This window comes from Euprymna scolopes, chromosome 7 (genome assembly GCF_053919585.1).
Source record: "Euprymna scolopes isolate OS-2025 chromosome 7, ASM5391958v1, whole genome shotgun sequence".
Lineage (NCBI taxonomy): Eukaryota > Metazoa > Mollusca > Cephalopoda > Sepiida > Sepiolidae > Euprymna > Euprymna scolopes.
In genome coordinates, this window is record NC_136488.1 from 173,229,012 (window position 1) to 173,240,649 (window position 11,638).

General features: G+C 29.1%; 1 long non-coding RNA gene across 1 annotated transcript; it reads left to right on the top strand.

The window, feature by feature from the left end:
• Positions 1–1,862: 1,862 nt before the first annotated feature.
• LOC145280164 (uncharacterized) lies at positions 1,863–10,369 on the top strand. Its single transcript, XR_013868565.1, has 2 exons — positions 1,863–2,575; positions 8,274–10,369. It is a non-coding gene; the product is annotated as an uncharacterized LOC145280164 (long non-coding RNA).
• The last annotated feature ends 1,269 nt before the right edge of the window (positions 10,370–11,638 follow it).

Below are 11,638 nucleotides of genomic sequence, written 5' to 3' on the forward strand. Positions count from 1 at the left end.
TTTTCAATTTTTAAACTTTGAAAATCTATCAAAATTTTTCTATTGATTCTATTTTTACGATATTTCCAGGGTCAATGTGAAATATAATATTTTAGACAAACGTTTTTTTTTATTCACGCCCCCCCCATTTTCAAGTTTCTATTAAAAAGTAAATAATTAATTTACTCACCGAAAAGTAAATAATTAATTTACTCACAAATTGAAGAGAAAAGATCAATAAATAATATATTCAAATTTAAAACAAAAAAAAACGTAGTGTTTTTTAGAATTTTAAAAGTAAAGTTTGAAGTTTAAAACCTTTTTTTTTAACCACGTTATTTGTTTTTTCTTTTTTTTTTAATGGAACCTTGGTCCTTGCTCCTTTAATTGAAAAAAAAATTAGGGCTTGAATTACATTTTTCGATGAGTTATAAGCTTGGAAAGACAGGGGGTCAAATAATTCACGCCTCCCATTTTGAAATGTCTATTAAAAAGTAAATAATTAATTTATGTACCAAAGTCTTATATATCACAAATTGAAGAGAAAAGGTCAATAAATAATATATTCAAATTTAAAACAAAAAAAAAAGAATTGTTTTTTAGAAATTTACCTGTAAAGTCCGAAGTTTAAAACCTTTTTAAAAAAAAAAACACATTTTTTTTCTTTTTTCTTTTTTAATGAAACCTTGGTTCTTGCTCCTTTAATTGAAAAAAAAAATTAGGGCTTGAATTACATTTTTCGAGGAAATTTCTGACACACCTAGTGCTGCCGCTGCTGCCCCCAGTTCTTCAAAGAAGTACCCGACAAATACAAGAATTTATCCCGTATTTGTACACATAAAGCCTACCAAAGCGGCTTTATGGTTTTCTTTTTCTCCCCTTTGAATTTAAAGGTACCTGAGCCTTCACAAAGGAAAATTATTTTACTTTCTCCCATTTAAGGTCAAAGAGATTTTATTTGTTTGTGATTCCTTTCGGAAAAGAAAAAAAAACATTTTGTAGAAAGACTGAACATTTTGTTAAAAGAAGGACTGAATTTAAACAAGGACTCAAAGGAACTGTTTTCTGTTTTTTATGTTCTTTTCTTTCAGCCTTTCTTACAAGTAAGAATTGTCGTCTTTTTTGTATTGTTTTCTATTTCTTTTAAATGTTTCTTCAGGTTTTTTTTTTTTAATCCTAGCTTTGTGAAATAAAGCCAATTGATAACTTTTTGTTTTTATAAATTGGATCATTTTAAATACATTCGGGTCTGTATTTCTTTTGCTCGTTTCTATTAGTTTCCCATTTTCAAGAAATTTGCTTTATATGCTTTTTTTTTTTCTTCTTTCATTTTTGTTACCATGGAAAACGGATTTTGGTAACGAACCCAAAATTCCGTTCCTGTCATGGCAGAGTCAACAAGATGAATAACCAAACGCTTGTGTACTGTTGTCATTTCTCATTATGCAATGTTTCTATATCCTCACTATACATCAACTTTGTTTACAACTCCTCTACAACTATCGTCGCATTTTTATTTTACAGTATGAAAAAAAGTCGCCGCATCTTTAAAAGTTTTATCCTTTGTATTTATTTTAAGGTTAAAGACTGCGTTTTTTTTTTAATCTTACTATAACATTTGCTTTTAATTAAAAAAAAAAATATTGCTGCAGTTTTATTTTTAAATTTTTTCGTGCAAATAGCGTTTGTTCGTTGGTTTTAGCATTGTAAATTATGATTCTCTTAATTGCCGCGTAAAAGACTACTTTTTGTATTATTATCAACTTTGTTACATTAAAAAAAATCGTCGCAGTTTTCTTTTTTAATGTTTTAACTTAATAAAAAATATCGCGTCCTAAATTATGAGATGAAAAAAAAATGAACGAACCTTTAGTAAACGAGAGTTGTCTGTGACGAACTGTAAAACAGCGAGAAAAAACCAAAAACAAACAAAAAAAAAAACAATTATTATTGCACCAACTGAACATTAATCACAAGGGACTTTTTATGGTATACACCGGTGAAACGTGCCTTTTCCAGAAGGCGGAACTTGGAAAAACCAGTAAACACACTGTTATATTATTTCATGATATAGATTAAACACATACACGAACACACAAAACAAAAAGTTGACTATTCGTATAATTTTTGTTATTCACTTTTTTAAGATAATTTTCCATTTTTTTCTGGGAGGCGTTTGCCGTTTGATCGGCCAATAAGTTGACTTCCCACGAGGTGAAAGTTCAATGTAGGATTTTTTTGATGTGTGAAAATCAAGTTCTAAAATATAATAATGGTACTAGTGCACCTATTGATCCTTGCTGAAATAATAACGTTATTATTTAAAAATTCATTCTTAACATGGGGAGGGGAGGGTGTTTTGTACCTATTCTATACCTTACAATTGAATAAAAAAAAAGACATATCAAAAACTTGGAAATACGATTTAAAAAATAGCGCGGTCAGTAAGTGCACTTGCACTAGCATCATAATAATAAATAAATAAATTTTTAAAAATTTCAAATTAAAAAAAAAATGAACTCGTCACGTTTTAATTAACTTTAGTCTTTTTTTAAAAGAAGGCAAATCATGTGGAAGCAGATTGTAAAACAAAAAAGTAAGTTTTATTTGAATTTATTTGCCGTTTTTTTTTTTTTATTTTGTTATTTTTTTACAACAGGGGCACGTCCAAATTATCATATATATTTTTTCTGTTTCAGATGAAATGAGAATTATTTTTTTCATAATTTTTTTCAGATAGCGATGTGGCACATGTGTGCCGATGTGCGAATGTGTTTCCCGATTATTATTTCCTTATAGTAAAGAACATTTTCAGGGTCCTAGTTTTTCGGTGGAAACGTTTTAGGGGAGCCGGTTTTAGGCAAAACATTTTTAGGGAAGACTCTTTTTGATTCTAGTGATTAAGCACGAGCAGTGTCATATGATAAAAAAAATAATGACTACGAAAGCAATGTCATATGGTAAAGAAAATGAATAAAAAGCAATTTCATATATCAAACAATAATGACTACAAAAGCAATCTCATATGGTAAACAAAATGAATAAAAAGCAATTTCATATAGCAAACAATAATGACTACAAAAGCAATCTCATATGGAAAACAAAATGAATAAAAAGCAATTTTATATAGCAAACAATAATGACTACAAAAGCAATCTCATATGGTAAACAAAATGAATAAAAAGCAATTTCATATAGCAAACAATAATGACTACAAAAGCAATCTCATATGGTAAACAAAATGAATAAAAAGCAATTTCATATAGCAAACAATAATGACTACAAAAGCAATCTCATATGGTAAACAAAATGAATAAAAAGCAATTTTATATAGCAAACAATAATGACTACAAAAGCAATCTCATATGGTAAACAAAATGAATAAAAAGCAATTTTATATAGCAAACAATAATGACTACAAAAGCAATCTCATATGGTAAACAAAATGAATAAAAAGCAATTTCATATAGCAAACAATAATGACTACAAAAGCAATTTCATATGGTAAACAAAATGATTACAAAAGCAATCTCATATGGTAAACAAAATGAATAAAAAGCAATTTTATATAGCAAACAATAATGACTACAAAAGCAATCTCATATGGTAAACAAAATGAATAAAAAGCAATTTTATACAGCAAACAATAATGACTACAAAAGCAATCTCATATGGTAAACAAAATGAATAAAAAGCAATTTTATATAGCAAACAATAATGACTACAAAAGCAATCTCATATGGTAAACAAAATGAATAAAAAGCAATTTTATATAGCAAACAATAATGACTACAAAAGCAATCTCATATGGTAAACAAAATGAATAAAAAGCAATTTCATATAGCAAACAATAATGACTACAAAAGCAATTTCATATGGTAAACAAAATGATTACAAAAGCAATCTCATATGGTAAACAAAATGAATAAAAAGCAATTTTATATAGCAAACAATAATGACTACAAAAGCAATCTCATATGGTAAACAAAATGAATAAAAAGCAATTTTATACAGCAAACAATAATGACTACAAAAGCAATCTCATATGGTAAACAAAATGAATAAAAAGCAATTTTATATAGCAAACAATAATGACTACAAAAGCAATCTCATATGGTAAACAAAATGAATAAAAAGCAATTTCATATAGCAAACAATAATGACTACAAAAGCAATTTCATATGGTAAACAAAATGATTACAAAAGCAATCTCATATGGTAAACAAAATGAATAAAAAGCAATTTTATATAGCAAACAATAATGACTACAAAAGCAATCTCATATGGTAAACAAAATGAATAAAAAGCAATCTCATATATCAAACAATAATCACCACAAAAGCAATCTCATATGGTAAACAAAATGATTAAAAAGCAATCTCATATGGTAAACAAAATAATGACTACAAAAGCAGAAATTCACAAAAGAGATATGGTACTTGTGTTGTTTACAGATTATGCTATTGTTACATGGGATTTAGAAATTATATTTTTACGGTATCTTTTGTTTATTAAATTCAAATGAAAGAATAAAATAGTTAATAAAGCCTTCTCTCCCCATATAAATAATGCCTTTCTAAATGACATAATTATTTCAGCATGGTTTGATAATAAATACATTTACTAGGTATGTGCAAAATGATTGGCTACTCCCTAAAATACATAAACATTCTGACCCCTCTCTTTTAAAATCCACCCAAATTCAGGAACTCAACCAATTGTAATGAATTTTTCAGTATTTATCAATTAACAATCACAGAATATAATGAATCCATTATTATATTTAAATTTTAGTAAAAAAGTATCCTTTTGTAAATAAAAACATCTTTGCTAAAGTTATAGGTTTAAGTACTAAAAAAAGACCCATGCATTTTTCATGTAAAATTGTAAATTGTCACAATTAAATTAAAATAATTTAATTTTTTCAAGAACATTACAACCCCCCCCCCGAAATCCGTGTTAATGAAATCAATAAAACACAAAGAAAACTTAATTTCCTGAACTAACAATATTATCATTGTAGTAAGCATTGTTTATTCAGTATTTCCTCTGAAATAATATAATTACAAAAAATATTTCAATGATAACAATTCTCATAAAAAATTGAAATGTTATATTTTTCTCATGGCGTAAACATCAGCATAAAAAGGTTTGCATTGATGATGGAACCAAATATTTGAATCGAATGACTTATTTAATTGTCTATGCGTTGAGAGCAACCAGTTGTTTTTCGTTTGGAAAAAGACATGCAGTCAGTCACTTTATCTTATTAGGTTTTATTTTCATGCCAATTTTTGAGGCATGATTACACCTTGTCAAAGATTGAACGCCAGCAAGGCTTTATAACCCAATATCATCAGCATAAATGAGACCAATCATTTGTAGATCATAAATTAATATGATCACGTGTTGGATGGCATTAAGAAAATAACTTCAAAAGTAATTTATCTCTACCTAGGTCCTCGTTTAGCTGTCTTTTCTTCAGGTTATTTTTATCACTTTCTCCAATGCTTTTCTTGGGCTTCTGTGAACTAATCTTGCTACTCCAACTGTTATACATTTACTAATCTTAAAACTGTCATCTATCATTTCAACCTGGCTATACTATCAAGGTCTATTTTTCTGCACACATCTCTCAATACACTTCAGATTTAATCTTTATCTGAAATCAGCAGAACAACACCCGTCTTTAAAAATCACATTACACATCCATAATTATCATATCATTTCTCTCCATGTAAGACATCCTACTCACTGTCTTTCCAGGTTTTATTTCCAAACTTCATCAAACTATGTACAACTATTTTCGTGAAAGATTGGCGAGGGGGGACCAGAGATTGGAGTTCAGACGAGCACCTGCCATGGAAATTGCGATAAAACAAGGATAGGCTCGCAACGTCTCTTCTGTGGGAGAGAGGTTGCAGGGTAGAGAAAAGGGCATCCTCCACTAAGCCACAAAGTCTATTTTGTACTCTGTCAAGGCAGGATAGGCTGTTTTTAGCAGCTCCTGCCCAGATATGGCAACAGTATTCCATCTTTGGACGTACTTGGCTTTTATATAGATAGAGAATTGCATCAGTAGTGAGATATCTTCTGGAGCGGTAGAAGGATCCCACCATCTTTCCAGTGATCTTGGCAACAGACTTGATGTACGTGTTCCATTTCAGATCAGGAGTAAAGGTCAAACCCAGAAGCTTGTCAAAACACGGGGCCTCACCCAGACGAGAGCCATCCATCACAACTGATGCCAGATGGGGATCAGAGTGTTGATGATGTAAGGATAGGAGTTTGTAGAACCAAATAAAATATTAACGTTTTACTTAAAATTTAATCAAAACTTGATTTATGAATTTGGGCCATGATTTAAAACATCTGACTAGACGGTGACTGTATAATTAAATAGTCATCAAACTTATGAATTAATACTTACCAAGTATTTAGGTTGTAAAGAAAGAACATATTCACTTACGCCTAATCAATGCATCAGCTTACACTCACACAGCATTAAAAACAATATTGTTAAGGAGACTTGAAAAAGATATTTAATGAGACAATATGTATGAAATTAGCCATGTCTAAACGGTTATAAACTTTAAACAACACTTGGAGAAAAACTGACAAAAGATGCTAATGGATATCTTCACACTGGTTCGATAAATTACTTAGAAGTAATGGATTAATTTTTTATACCACATAGAAATAATTCAGTTCGATCAGATTACTAGTGCCAATGTAATCGTTGAACTGAAAAAAAAACATGTTCGTCTGATGAAATAAAGTGATAAGCAACAGTGGAAGTTTCAGTGACTGTCTATCCAAATATGGATTTTATACAAAAATAAAAATGAAGGAAAGATTGGAGAAACTAGTCTTGACACAAGAGAGTTAAAGTAATTGATAAGCTACCTGAAAGAATAAAAATATTTTAAGTATTAGATAAGAAGTAAACACAAAATGTAAAGTGTATTAAAGAATAAAGGATAAAATCAAACTCGCTGTCAAACATTCAACAGCTGACAGTCTAGGTTACATATAAAATAATAGTATATAGGTAGGGTTTAACATAATGTAACAAAAAACTGAATATATAATAAGCAACCTTTACTTTCGACTCTTGCAAAAGAAAAGCTGAGATAACAGATTTCAAGTAATATCTGTTTTTAATTGTGGCAGGGACATTGGATGCATGTCATCAGGCATATTTGTTTAAGGGAAGAACGATTGATGGATAGGAGAGCAAAATTCACCCATTAGGAAACATGAGTTGCTAAAACTATGTAACCACCAGAAAAGGGGCACCTTCCTTTTTTTTTGGCTTACACCTCAAGTAGATAGATACGAAGCATGTTTTCTCCACAAAGAGCTCCAATGAAGGTGAGAGTGGTTTCACACAATAAAGTTAGGTATAAAAAACTATCTGTTTATCTTTCTCGCAATCTCCAAAGGGCAAACTAAACTTGTTAATGTGCTGAGAGATCCCTTACTTTGTTTGTAAATGCTCCCCATTGTCTGTGGTAATATATCTTTCATAATGATTAAACATCTATGGCTATGTAATTATGTCTACAGACGATTAATGACATGAGCTATTGACAATAAGATTATATTGGTTTATACACACCACAGACAAAGGAAAATACTTCAATAGTAACTGTATTTTCCAGGATTAGTCTTCCTAGGAAGTCATCTCACATCCTCCCTTCTCCTCCAATTAAGTTCTGCAACAATCTGTAGGAGAAATAATAGTGGCATTCACTATTCAGTAATAGATTTCAAGTAATATCTGTTTTTATTTGTGTCGCAGACATTGGATGCATGTCATCAGACATGTCTGGAATGATGGATGTAAAAGTACTGAGCTGATATACGTAATACATGAACATGCCATCATATTAAATTCAACTTCATCAGCTAGTAAATATGAAAAGCAATAACATGAAATTACATTTTTATTTTGGAGACTTATATTACAAAAACCAAGTTATCAAATTTTCAATCTCATTTATTAAAGATTTGTGAATTTCATTGTTAACTATTATTTAAAAATATAAAATTTATCTTTTTTAAATAATGCCCTCAGCCTACACATTTTTAAATTGTGGATTTTGTAATAAGAATCTATGTAATAATTTAATAATTTGTCACGTGATACACACAACTTACATATATTTGCAATTTTGTCCTTTTAAAATTAAGTTATCCACATCTGTTTGATATCTTAAAAGATATTTCTTTTACAAAAGAACACTAACATTGTTTAAATGTATCTTTTTAAATTTCTTTTATATTTTCAGAATCACCTGCAATCAAAGCAAAGACAAATTCAGTATTGAATTTGAATTGATCTTACTGACTTCACATATGGAAATGTATTAAGGAAAATATTTGGAAACTTCTGACGCAAAAACATTTAAAAATATTTTACGAACAAAAACGAAAAAAGGCAAATGTTTCATAACTTATGTTAAGTTTGCAAAACGTGCACAACGAAATTGCACTAAAATATCTAATATGTCGACTTCACAAATTGATTTGAAATCTGATTGTAGAGAAAAAAAATATTCTTGTGAAATATTTGAATCTTCACCTTCAAGAAAACACCATAGAGAGACAAAGAAAAAAGGGAAACCATATTCTTGTGAAGTATGTGGTTCTTCTTTTAAACAGAAACAGCAACTGTTTCCACACATGCGAACACATACTGGAGATAAACCATATTCTTGTAAAGTATGTGGCTCTTCATTTCCATACAAGACGAGTTTATTACTGCATATACGGACACATACTGGAGAGAAACCATATTCTTGTGAAGTATGTGGAGCTTCTTTTGCACAGAAACAACAATTATTGCCACATATGCGAACACATACTGGAGAGAAACCATATTCATGTAAATTATGTAGCTCTTCTTTTTCATACAGGTCAAGTTTATTACAACATATGCGAACCCACACAGGAGAGAAACCACATTCTTGTGATATATGCAGTTCCTCTTTTTCTTACAAGACAAGTTTATTGCAACATATGCGAACACATACAGGAGAGAAACCATATTCTTGTGAAGTATGTGGCTCTTCTTTTAAAACGAAATCACATTTAGTGGATCATATGCATACACACAGTGGAGTGAAACCATATTCCTGTGAAGAATGTAACTATTCCTTTTCAAGAAAATCACATTTATCACGGCATATGAAGACACATCAGGGAAAAAAATAATGTTCTTACAAAGAATATGTCTTTTCTTTTTCTTGTAATTCGATTTTATTGCAGCATAGGCGAACACATATGAGAGATAACCAATTCTTGTAAATTGTTTTACTCTTTTTTACTAAAGAGTATTTTGTTGCGACATATGTGAACACGTCCTTCTGCATTATATTGCTGTTTTTTGTCCAGAAAGTTAACATTTTTATGAAAACTGCAAAGTCCAGATACCAGCTACAATAGGGACAATATTAATCGTTAAAAGAGCCTTTATGTATAACTGTAGCTTATATAGAAATCAAGTTTTAGATCCGTTACCTATAAAAGAACGATTAAGCTAAAATAATTAAGAAAAAATATATTCTCATAACGATTTTAGTTCTTTTTCAAAGTAAACATAACTCTTATATGAAAAATACTTTCGAGGAAGATTAAAGTTTATATGTAGAATAAACTATTGAACATTTACCATTAAGGCAATTTTATATTTACTATTATGAAAGTTTAATATTTCCTTCAAAAAATGTTGTTTTTTTTTTTTGATTTGGCAATAGTTTAATTTAATAAAAGCATGGAAACATATTTTTAAATAATTTAAAATAAAAATGTAGAAAAATATTGCGAATCTTTTTTAATAAGAGAAAAACCTTAGTATAACCTTTAGTAATTTACGGTCAGAAAAACAATTATTAATCTTTCAAACAATATAAAACGTGTAGTTTTTTCTTATCATTGGTAGAAAAAATTGCATATTTATTTCATTTCATAAATTTCGCTGATTACCATAATAGAAAAGACTTTGTTTTTATAAAGTAAATGTTTATAAAATTTAGTTTCTATCTCCATATAGGATAACTTACGAAAAATTAATTTGCATGTATTAAAGTTACAGTTAGTCCCAAATGCTTCTAAAATGTATTTTTCAACCATGTATTTTTAAATAAAAATCATGTCACTGAAAGCCAAAAGCATTTTTCTAGTTCAATGAAATAAACTTTTATTTCTAAACCATGTTTTAGTTTTGTAAAAATATAGTGAAAAACTAGTTTTCTTGTTTTATTAATGATTTTCCATGTTAATAAAAATGTATTTCAGCATATTTATGATTTGGGATAACGTTTCTATCGTGTATTTTAACTGCTGTCTTCTAAAATAATTTTACCAATAAAATAGTATATGTACATTCCGTAGTCTAGTTCTTTCATTAACTGAAAAAAAAGTTTGGTATGGACACATTTTTATTTTCAGTTGTAAACAAAATATTAAATTTTACTTGGTGCTCGATTCCACTCGAACCTTTGAATTTAAGATTAAAATATTCTTCCATATTTTTGAAAAAAAAATTCAGTTCATATAAATAATGCAAATTATTTTTAAAATGTAATCCTTCTCAATTATTTGTTCAACATCGACGTTTGTAACAGATTTTATCTGCATTTCTTATTTTGGTTAACGACATTATAAACATCCATGCAGATATGTTATTATTAGTAATAATAATAATTTATAGGTGATATTTCACAATTTTTACTAATGTTATTGGAATTATTTCACATTTCATCAAGAATCCTCGTAGCAGTTTGTGCCTTGTAAATGTAAAATATTCAGTCATGTTACACGTTTTTCATATCTAAAAGATATTAGATCAAAACCTGTTTACACAAAATTATTCAAATTGAGAAATGATGTTAATAATAATAATAATAATAATAATAATAACGGATACTTTTCCATCCAATAATAATTATGTCTGCTTATTTAAAAAGTCGAATTGAATCATGTTCTTACTTCCTGTAAAAGATACATTTAACAACTGACAAATCTTCAAGTTATACATGTGTCCAAAGTGAATGTTGTGCGACATGCATGTGCAAAAGCACTCAAGAATGCTGCGTCAGTATCTTAATCGGGCCCACCTACAGCGAAAATGAGTTCGTTCAAGAGCTATAAAAAGCCAACACCAGAATCGTCCAGCAAGTGACTTCCGAGGTAGCTCTGGTACCATGTCATTTTTACAGAGTTGTATGGGATCGTGTCGGGTCGTTTTGGTAGAGTTGTTTGGGTGTAAATTTTGTTTACTTGTTGATAAATAAGCTTACACATTTGTAGACTAACTAGACAATCAGAAAATAGTTTTACTGTTTGTGCTTATATACATTGCTTTGACCACTAGAGAAATAGAACATTTTTAATAAAAATAATCGTAGAATATTGTGTTGATAAACGATTACTGTCGACTCTCAACGTTTGTGTACCATGGTTTACACTTCATTTTCTGTTTTGATTCTGGCTATGTACTCTCATATATTGGTTATCGCTAAGTTTACGTTCATTAGTTTACAAGCAGATTCACTTCATGTATATGATTTTTTGGTAATGGGTGTACGTGTATCTGAGTTTGATTCCAATTTTTAAAGTACAGAATATCAGTCATCATAACAAAATCCATCTT